Source organism: Amblyomma mixtum, chromosome 5 (genome assembly GCF_055824585.1).
Source record: "Amblyomma mixtum isolate Tamu chromosome 5, ASM5582458v1, whole genome shotgun sequence".
Classification (NCBI taxonomy): Eukaryota; Metazoa; Arthropoda; class Arachnida; order Ixodida; family Ixodidae; genus Amblyomma; species Amblyomma mixtum.
In genome coordinates, this window is record NC_143016.1 from 165,419,354 (window position 1) to 165,430,979 (window position 11,626).

General features: G+C 42.9%; 1 pseudogene; it reads left to right on the plus strand.

Moving 5' to 3' along the window:
• Positions 1-496: 496 nt before the first annotated feature.
• LOC149344500 (uncharacterized) lies at positions 497-10,419 on the plus strand (annotated as a pseudogene).
• Positions 10,420-11,626: the final 1,207 nt, after the last annotated feature.

Below are 11,626 nucleotides of genomic sequence, written 5' to 3' on the forward strand. Positions count from 1 at the left end.
AATGTCTGTAACCTTAGCTGAAATGGACATTGAGCGCGCCCATAGAAATGGTACGGCTGGACCAGAGAAAACGCGACCAATACTGGTCAAATTTTCGCATCACAAAATTAGAGAAAGATTTTTCGGTGCAAAGACCAAATTGAAAGATTCAGACGTCTCGATTAGCGAAGATTTTTCTCAGGCCACCAGGCATGCGCGGAAGAAACTTGTTCAATTCGCAAAGCAAGCTGAACCCGAAGAATCATTTAGCCTCCGCTACAACAAGCTTATTCTTAAGAAAAGATGTTACGTGTACTGCCCTATAACTGATAGTGTCCGGGAAAAGAATTCAACACGTGTTGTTACCAACTCAAGCCCTTCAAGCCATTCTTCTCTAAGATAACTGGATAAGGATGAGCATCGACCTGCGCAAACACTTAGAAACATTTCTATCCTTTTCACTAATATACGCAGTGTTTTTTGTCATCATGACAGCTTATCCTGCACCGCCGATACCATGCGGGCTGATATTATCGTACTAACAGAGACTTGGCTCAATGAATCCGTGCGCAATGGCGAAATATTTTCCTCACAAAAGTGTTACCATGTATTTCGTTGTGACCGCCCTTCTGGCCGCGGCGGCGGCACTTTAATCGCCGTATCTGAGGCCGTTATCGCCGTTACTAACAGAGTTCGCTACATTTGGGACGACGTGTCTAATGCTCTTATCAGAGACCCGAGGTTTTCCATTAATCGCATTTGCCGATCATCATCTCGCGATGCCTCTCCTACAGATCAATTTTCTCAGTCACCACGTTCCGCTTCCCCTCATTGACTGCCACATAATTCCGATTGTAACCTTTCAGTTTTGAACTTAAATGCCAGAAGCATAACTAACAAGTTCGCAGACTTCCTATCTTTAATTGCTGCACACTCACCTCATGTAGTTGGTATCACAGAAACTTGGTTGCATGACGACATATTAGACTGTGAATTCACGCCTCCTGGCTACGTTGCGGTTCGCACAGACCGACGTCACACTAAAGGTGGTGGCGTTGCGTTGCTTTTTCGGTCTGATCTCAAGTTTTCAATAATGTCACCGCCAGGTGACATAGAATCAGTCTGGTGTAAACTTTATCTAAATAAAACACATGTCGTAATAGGCGTATTCTACTGTCCGCCTAGTTCCTCTGTAAATGAAGTTCAATCTCTTATTCAGTATATTAACGAGCAGCATTTCAATGCGGGCAACCTTATTTGCATGGATGACTTTAATGCCCCCGGCATCCACTGGCCTACCTTAACGCTGGTAAAAGAAACCCCCATAAATAGAGAACTACTTTCCATTTCCCTTTCATTTGACCTTATTCAGATTACCAATCAACCTACAAGATGCGACGCTCTGTTAGATTTGATTTTCGTTTGTTCTAACATTGTCAGAAAGGGCTACGAATGTGATGTCATTGAAGGAATTTCCGACCATAAGGCCGTTCTTGCCTCCTTAAATTTTTCTATTACTAAACAGAATTACGTTTTTTTCACATTTCCCGATTTTAATCACGCTGATGACGTTTCAGTAATTGACACCCTAGCTGATGGATTTGAAGAATTCGTTGCACTGAGTTCTACATGTGATGTCAACACATTGGTGAGCTATTTTGAATCCTTAGTTACAAAATGTATTCAGTGTTTTATTCCTCAGAAAACAAAGAAGAAAAATACGAAAATTCCCTGGATGACACGAGATATACTTCATCTTACACGGCGTGTACATAGACTTAGGCATACGAAGCGCTTAGGCAATCAGGCAGCCATGACACGTTTCATCAAAGCGAAAGAAGAGCATCGATTGAAAATGAACTCCGCTAAGGATTTTTTTTTCCGAGTACAGCTACAGGATCTACTAAAGACTAACCCGCGTAAATTTTGGTCATCTGTTTTTCCACGGGATACGACAGCTACTACAATGAGGGTTAACAATGAATCGACTAACGATCCATTTCATATATCCAATGCATTTAATGAGTACTTCCACTCTGTATTTTCTCGTGGCAATAACGTCATCCAACCAGTCACCATTGCTCGTAGTGCCGTGCCAATCAATGATATTAATATCAGTGAAGAAGGTGTTCTGAACCTAATTTTGAAACTTGACACTAAGAAATCTGCTGGACCTGATGGTATCCCGAACTTGTTTTTGGTACGCTACTCATTATGGACCTGTCGCTACCTAGCTGTCATATTTCGCGAGTCTCTTGCTTCCTGTACAGTTCCTTCATCCTGGAAAATGGCCCAAGTCGTCCCTCTATTCAAAAGTGGTGACAAGCAAACTATATCCAATTATAGACCAATCTCTTTAACCTCTCATGCATGTAAAATTTTAGAGCACATTATTTACAAACACATCATGGAATACCTCGAATCACATAATTTATTAACAAATGTTCAGCATGGCTTCAGACGCGGTTTCAGCACTTTGACACAACTTAACGAATTTACTCACGACATTTGCAGTAACCTTGATGCAGGCAGTCAGATAGACGCAATATTCATTGATTTTTCGAAGGCATTCGATACAGTGATTCACTCAAAACTTATGTATAAACTTGACATGATCCTCAATAACCCCCGCCTTCTCAATTGGATTTCAAGTTTTCTTTCCAACCGTTCTCAATTTGTGTCCTTCAACCGAACTAATTCTAGGGTAGCAGACGTGCCCTCAGGAGTTCCACAGGGTTCTGTATTGGGCCCTTTGCTTTTTTTGATTTTTATAAATGACTTACCTTGTAACATCACCTGTAACCTACGTTTGTATGCTGATGACTGCGTGTTGTATCACAAAATTTCCTGCCTTGATGATCACTTATACCTTCAGAAATCATTTTCAGAATTTAGCTCTTGGTGTGCTACATGGCAAATGACTATTAACATCCGCAAAACCGTTGTTATGACTTTCACTAATAGAACGACACCTTCCGTGTTTACTTACACAATTAGCAATACCCCCATCCAGAGTGTGAGTCAATACAAATACCTTGGTCTTATTTTCACACCCAGTATGTCATGGTCCAAACATATAGATTTCATAACCTCAAAGGCACTTAAAAAGTTAGGATACCTCCGTCGCACAATAAAAGCTGCTCCTAGAGATACGAAACTACTGATGTTTAAATCGCTAATCCGTCCACTACTTGAGTACGCCTCCCCTGTATGGAACCCGCACAAACAACGCGAAATTAACCAAATCGAGGCAGTGCAGAAGAAAGCCGTTCGTTTCATATGTCACAGGTTTGGTAGAGATTTTTCGCCTTCCACAGCACTTTCATCACTGGGCCTGCAACCACTCTCATCTCGACGAAGGACTGAGTCTTTAAAATTTTTGTATTGCATTATTAACTCTTTCTGCCGGACCTCTGCAAATGATTACCTAACCCCTGCTACACCATCTAAAACTAGAAGTCACCACAGCCTAAACATCACGCCTTATTTTGCCCGCACGGACACTTTTAAATACAGTTTTTTTCCGCGTGCAATCCAATATTGGAATTGTTTACCCGGTTCTACTCGCTCTCTTCCTTTAGAGCTGTTTTTAGCGGCTATTGAATAGTTTTTTCGTTTTTCTTGTTTTCACTCGTACTGTTTCGGATGTTTGCCATTGTTGTGCTCCATGTTTTCCTAAACTGTTGTTCACACCCACCCCTGCAATAGCCCAATAGGGCTGCAGTATGTATAAATAAATAAATAAATAAATAAATAAATAAAAAATAAATATATAGAATGCTTTGATGTTAACCTTGATACTACTCTGGAGTTCATTTGTGTCCAGATCAAAATTAACAACAAAGCTCTCCTCTTTTGTGCATGTTACCGTCCACCATCTACTACCGTTGGCTTCTGTAATGACCTCCATGACATTCTTAACATAATTCAAACAAGGTTTCCTAATCGGCTTATTTTTCTTTTTGGTGACTAACTTTCCTGCCATCAACTGGTCAGACACTCATTTAGGCAACGATGGATCACCAGAATCAACAAGTTTTTCAGCACTTTGCTCCACCTTTTCATTAACACAGGTAGTCACACAACCTACAAGGGTTGAGTTGAGTTGAGTTTAATGACGCATAAGCGTCTAAGGCTATCATGCGCCAAGCTCAGGGCACGAAAATTGTTTTATATAGATGCTATACAAAGGTCTAAAAGAACGGCGGTGTAAAGGGCCTAAAAAGTTAATTCCTGCAACCTAGTAAAAATAAGAGAAAATTTTAGAAGTGACTTATGGTAAAAGCTTTAAAAAGGGTCGGCAACCTCGGCAGCCATCCTTTGCTGTGCAAGGATCTCGAGGTCCCCAACCGATGTAATAGTGACCTCAGCCGTCTTCTCGCGACGGGAGGGTGGCTAAGTTGCGTCAATAAATTGTAAAAGCACAGGGTAGAAATTTAGAGTTGTTCTAATACATTGGCTTCTTTTAAAAAGTTAAAAACACTTGACTTATCAATAAGAGCTTCTTCACCTAAAATCAATGACGGATGAAAAGGGATGTGTCGGTTGTAAAACGGGGTAAAAAACTTGTTTTTGAGTGTTTCAAGTTCTGTGCATGAGATTAAAATGTGAGTTACTGTGAGTTCATCTCCGCATTTTTCACAGGTAGGTTTGTCTTGTTTTGCTAGTAGAAAGTTGTGGGTAAGGTGCGTGTGTCCAATACGTAAACGACATAAAATAACTTCAAAAAAGCGTTCCTGATGAGTACATGATTTCCATTCTCCTAATATTGGTTTTATTTAGTGTAACTTGTTATTTATCTAACTATTCCATGTGCTCTGCCATTTGTTTCTCATTCTGCTCTGAACTAGCTTCATGCAATCATTGTGTGGCATGTTTATTTTCTGTATTTCCTTGTTGTGGGCTTGAGCGGCGCATGTGTCCGCTCTCTCGTTACCATCAATTCCAACATGGCTAGGAACCCAACATAATTTTATCTTATGCCCTTGTGTTAAGATCCTTGTTATGTTATGTATGACAGTACCTAGAGATGGCATGACTGCATTTCTGGACTGTAGTGCTTTCAGTACACTGAGGGAGTCTGTGTAGATAATACTGGTTTCTATGTTCTTGCTTATTATTTTCTCCGTAGCAAGAAACACAGCATAACACTCGGGTGTAAAAACTGATGCGCACTGAGGAAGCCTTACTATTTTTTCCCAGTTCCCTGACACTACTGCACTTCCAACATAACCTGTAGTTTTCGATCCGTCTGTGTAGAACTCGGTGTAGCTATCATATTTTTCCTTTAACGTAAGGAACTCTTGTATGATGTGTTCTGGTGGAGTTTGTCTTTTGTTGAACTGTGTAAGAGACCGATGGAAAACTGTACCAAGGGGCAAATGCGTCGCAACGTTCTGCAACATTTGGTAATGTTTCTGATAAGTCAAGTTCTCGGCAGATCTCCTCAAACCGCATTAGCAAAGGCCTGGTTGCTTGGGGCTTATTTGTAAATATTATTCGAGAAGGGCATGTTGTGACGATTGAATAACACACGTGTTTTGGTCGCGACCTAATTCTAAGAATGTATGAGCATGTAAGCGCTTTTCTTCTATCTTCTAGTGATGGTTCATTTGCTTCAACATGAAGGCTCATTACCGGAGACGTTCTGTATGCTCCACAAGAAAGGCGGATACCTAGATTATGAACTGGATCTAATCTTTTTAGATATGAAGGCCTTGACGAGCCGTACACTATACTCCCATAATCTAGACACGAGCGCACTAGAGAACGGTAGATGTGAAGGAGGCATGCTCTGTCAGATCCCCAGCGTTTCCTTGAGAGTACTTTAAGGATATTCATTGCACGGGAGGCCTTTACTTTCAAGTTGTTTATGTGCGGCAGAAATGTAAGTTTTTTATCAAATGTTATTCCTAAAAAATTATGTTCTTGTTTTACCGGCAGTGTGGCTCCATTTAGGTGTAAGTTCGGATCGTTCTGCAAGCCTCTTTTAAGCGAGAAAGCAACAGCCACTGTTTTCTGTGGAGAGAACTTGAACCCATTTTTGTCTGCCCAGTTTGCTAGCTTGTTTAATGTGAGTTGTACCTGCCTCTCACACGTTGACAGGCTGGAGGACGTGCAAGCAATCTGAAGGTCGTCGACATACACGGTATACATAATGGAGCTGGGAATTATTTTCGCTATAGAATTCATTTTCAACGACAAAAAGCGTAGTACTTAGGATACAGCCCTGCGGTACCCCATTCTCCTGGACAAAGCTCTTCGAAAGAGTTGCGCCCAAGCGCACCTGAAAAGACCGGTCCGACAGGAAATCCTTCAGGCAGTTCAACATCCTACCCCGGATGCCAAGATCTGCCAAGTCACGTAGAATCCCATATCTCCATGTGGTATCGTATGCTTTCTCCATGTCAAAGACTGCCAGACAGTGTTGTTGGTGTATGAACGCCTCTCGGACTGTGTTTTCTAAGCGGACGGGATGGTCAGTTGTCGAACATCCTTTTTTAAATCCGCACTGGTGGATGTCGAGCAGTTCACGTGATTCCAGAATGAACATTAGCCTGACGTTGAGCACACTTTCAAATGATTTTGCTATAAACTTGTAAGAGCTATGGGCCTATAACTATTAGGGGAGGTGGGCGGCTTTCCAGGTTTTAAGAACGGTACGATAACTGCTTTTTTTCAAGCCTCTGGCATCTTTCCGGTCACCCATACCTTATTGAAAAATAGCGAAAGTGCCCCTACAGCAGCTTCGGACAGGTGGGCAAGCATTTCATAGTGTACATCATCTGGGCCAGGTGCTGTCTGTTTACCGGAGGACAGTACGTTTCGGATCTCCTGAATTGTAAACAATGTATTGTATGTTTCGTTTGTACTGCCAGTCGTTGGAAGTTTCTGCTTTTCAGTTGTGTTTTTGTGTTTTAAGAATGACTGTGTGTAGTGTGAAGAGCTTGAAACGTCAGAGAAATGTCCTAGTATGTCAGCCTGTTCATCTATACTTGTTTTTGTTCCAGGGGCTGTTATAAATGGTACTATAAAGGGAGAGAATTTTCCGTCTAATTTATGCACCTGTTCCCACATCTTTTTTGACGTAATTGAACTACTGATAGATGATACGTAGTTTTTCCAGGAGGTCTTCTCGGCATCACGCCGGATGCGGCGCGCATTGCCTTTCGCCTTTTTAAAATTTACGAGATGCTGATGCGTTGGGTATCTCCTAAAAGTCCCCCAAGCTTTGTTTTGTTTCTTTTTTACCTCCTTACATTCTTTGTGTACCATAATTTATGTTTATGTTGTACGACTCCTGAGGATTGGGGAATACATTGGTGCGCAGCAGTAATAATACAGGTTGTGAACCTTTCATTCAGCTCATCGACCCTAAGCTCATCCGAAAAGATCTCCTCGAGAGTGACCATGTCTTTAAATAGCGCCCAATCTGCTAAGTGTAGCTTCCAGCGACGTGGTTTGCTCGGGATGATTTTCGGTGATGATGATAAACTTATTGCAGCCAGGTGGTCGCTTCCGTAAGGGTTATCGAGGACATCCCATTTAAAATCAGTAAAAACAGATGGAGAGGTATAAGATAAATCTAGGCAGCTCATTTTTCCTGAACTCGGAGAGCAGTATGTTGGTTTCCCTGTGTTGAGCAGGCAGACGTTATTGCACAAAATAAAATGTTCTAAAATAAGCCCTGGGTTGTCAGTTTGATCGCTCCCCCAAAAAGAGGAATGTGCATTAAAATCTCCTACTACCAGATATGGCTCTGGTAACTGTTTAAAAAGTGCCTCTAATTCATGAAGTGTTACAGTGAGGTGTGGTGGAAGATATATAGAGCATATTGTTATTGTTTTATACGCAAGAACGGTGACTGCAACTGCTTCATATTTTGTTTTAACCTTGATTTCACGCGTTGCAACTCCGCTCTGCACAACAATAGCAACACCTCCTGAGAGCCTGTTAGCCTGCTCTTGGTCGCACCGAAATACTTTATACTTCTTTAGGATATTCTGCTGTTTGGGACCTAAGTTTGTCTCCTGTAGGCATAAAGCCACAGGGGAAAGTGTGTTTAGAAGTTCTCTTATGTCCGAATAATTATTTAATACTCCACGGCAGTTCCAGTGTATAAGGAAAGCCATGCTGGACAATTTTGGGGAGTGTAGTTAGGAAGTTACGATACTGGTTTTGGGGGTGCCATTACTGGGCTCTTATCTTTTTTTTTTCTTTCAAGAGAGCTGCGCCGCCGCTGCAGCGGAGGCGAGCTCTCCGTTGTGTCCATCGCCTCGCTAGAGGCTCTGGAGGCCCGCGGAGATCCCGCGGGTGTGCGGTTTACAGGCCTCTCCCGACTGGGGGAAGCCTTGCGGGCAGCCGACTGAGGGGCCGGCGGGCCCTTTTTGAGACCTGGCAGGGCAGCCTTGGCTGCGCCTGCCGGGGACGGGGAAGGCCCTGCCTCAGGCTTTGCCTGGGCATTGGCCGGAGACCGGTGTGGTGTGCCGCCCCTGCGCACCACATCAGCAAAATTTGTTCCTGCAGTGAAAGAGAATGTGTTGATGTTGTGTGACAGTCGATTACGAGCTTCTTTGAATGAAATGTTTTCTTTTGTTTTTAGAGTAATTATTTCTTTTTCAGTTTTCCATCTTGGGCAGGATCTGGAGTAGGCGGGATGATCTCCCTCACAGTTTGCGCAGCACAGGGCTGCGGCTTCACAGTTCTCAGAGACATGCTCGTGTGAGGCGCATTTTGCACAGGTTTGTCGACCACGGCAACTCAGCGACCCATGGCCATATCGCTGACAGTTGAAACACCTTCTGGGGTTTGGGATGTAATGTCGGACTTTGATCTTAAAGTAACCTACTTCGATGTATTCAGGGAGGGTGCTGGAGTTGAAATTGAGGACGAGATGTTTGGTTGGTATTTCTTTGTTTTCTTTTCTGATTTTGATGCGAAGTACATTTGTGACATTTTGGTCTTTGAGACCCTCAAGCATTTCGTCTTCAGTCAGGTCGAGAAAGTCACTCTGATATCACACCACGAACGGTGTTCAAGGATCGGTGTGCAGTTGTTGTGACAGGAATGTCCCCTATTGAAACTATGCTGCACAGTTTGGAGAGCTGGTTGCTGTCTTTAATTTCCAGAAGCAGGTCACCGCTAGGCATTTTTGACAACTTGTAGCCCGTGCCCAAGGCATCGGTCAGACATTTGGAAACTATGAAGGGGGACAATTTTCTGGCAGTTTTTTCAGCTTCACTGTGGATGACGTGGTATATTGGAAAACTTTGTTTTGTTTTTTGAAAGTACTTGGCTATAAGTTCTTCGGTCCGCACTCTTTTTGGAGTGCGATCATTGTTTGATGTAAGGGACGCCATAAAAAATTATGTTCTTCGGCCATGGTGCCAGCCACCCACCATGGAGCCCAACAAGGGGACGGGACAGGAACTTGAAAACCAAGTCCTGCCCACGCCAGCTGTACACCACTGCTATAGCCAAATATGGGCAACTCAGGGTAGTTACACCACACAAGGCTAACCCTAGCCGCCTATGAAAAGTGAAAACACCGAGAAGAGAGGAGGAAACAGGAGAGTTGTAAGAAAGAGACAGGAAAGTTAAAGATAGAGGGGAGGATAGGAAAAGGCGACTGCCGATTTCCCCCGGTCGGGTCAGGCCGGAGGTGCCGTCTACAGGAAGCTGGGGCCAAAGTGGTGTGTTGCCTCCGCCGAGGGGACTTAAGGGTCCAAACTCTCGGCATCGGCTCAACCACCAGGATCCCCTTTTCCCCGGACACGGGAATGTCACGCACGGCTAAGCGCGGGTGCTCAGGTCCGTGGTGACGCACTGTTCACCATCATCCCCCTGCGGGGATGTCCCTGCGGATGCTCTGGTACCCGTGGTGTCGCAACTCAGCATCGTCTGCATGAATCAGACGCCCCTGCGGGGAACAACCTACAAGGGTGACATCTACAAGCTCAAGCATATTAGACCTTTTGCTAACTAGTTCTCCAGACCTTGTTTCCGACGTAAGCTACTTGCCAGGTTTAAGCGATCATTGCCTACTCCTTATCGAATTAAGCTTGCCGTCTAACAAATCGCGAAATAAAACTAAGACCATTTACGACTATGCTAAGGCGAATTTTACGTCAATTAATGATGGCCTTAAGCTATTTTTGGGTGACTTTCTCATAAAGTTTGACCAAAGGTCTGTTAATGAAAATTTGTGTTTATTTAAGAACATACTACATGAGCTAACTGAATTGCATGTTCCTCGAAGAATCATCACTACTAATGGCAGGTCACCATGCTTCACCCGGTCATTAAAACGACTTGGTAACAAAAAAAGACGGTTATATTCCAAGGCAAAGTCATCGGGAAAACCTGAACATTGGAGAGCACTCAGAGGTGTGGTTGAGGAGTACAAAAAGCGTTAAAAATAGCCAAGGAGCGATATTTTAACGTTACTCTGCCATCACTTTTAGTAACTGATCCAAAAAAGTTCTGGAACGTTGCCAACGGTTCAGACCAGCCATCAGTATCTCTTCTCGATGCACAATCAAATCCCATCCCTATTAGCGACAGTGCTAAGGTACTTAATGAAACTTTTGCTAAGGCATTTTATCTCTCCTCAAGCACATCACTACCGGATTATAATGGTCACATCACATTCCCAATGGATCCCATTCATTTTGATTTTGAAAGCATCATAACTATCATAGGTCACATGAAACTATCCTCTTCTTGCGGTCCAGATAATATCAGCAGTAAAATTCTGAAAAACACTAAAGTATATTCTGTCATAATACTGTCAAAATTATTTCAGCAATCCCTACAAGACGGTGAACTCCCAGGTGACTGGAAATTGGGTAAGGTGGTTCCACTCCACAAATCAGGCGACAAACACCTTTCACTCAACAATCGACCAATATCATTAACCAGCATTTCTTGCAAGATAATGGAGCATGACATCCTGTCTCACCTAGCTAACTTTCTTGAGTCATCTTCGTTCTTCAACTGTGCACAACATGGTTTTAGAAAATACTTCTCTTGCGAAACACAATTAATAAGTCTTACGAGCAATATTAACTTTTTACTTGATCATGGCAATGAGGCTGACTGTATTTATTTAGACTTTCGCAAAGAATTTGACACAGTGCCGCACAACTTACTTCTTTACAAACTAAGTAAACCTAATATTTACCATAATGTACTAAGGTGGATTGAGTGCTTTTTGTCTAACCGACTGCAGTATGTACACGCTAATGGCTTTAACTCGTCATCCATTCCTGTGACCTCCGGCGTCCCGCAAGGTTCTGTCATAGGTCCTTTGCTGTTCCTTGTATATATTAATGACCTGTCTAACAATGTAACATCTTCAGTAGGACTCTTTGCGGACGATTGCGTCGTTCACCGCGAAATAAAAAATACGAATGACGTTGAATTACTTCAGGCAGACCTAACCACTATCTCTAACTGGTGTTAACAATGGCAAATGACTCTTAATACGACTAAATGCAAAGTAATGCGCTTTTCCCGTCGCGAAAATTCAAGTCCCGTTGCCTACACTATTTCTTCTTCCTTGCTAACACCCGTGGAATCTTATAAATATCTCGGCGTCATTCTAACATCAGATATAACTAGGAAAGCACACGTCAGCTCTACCATA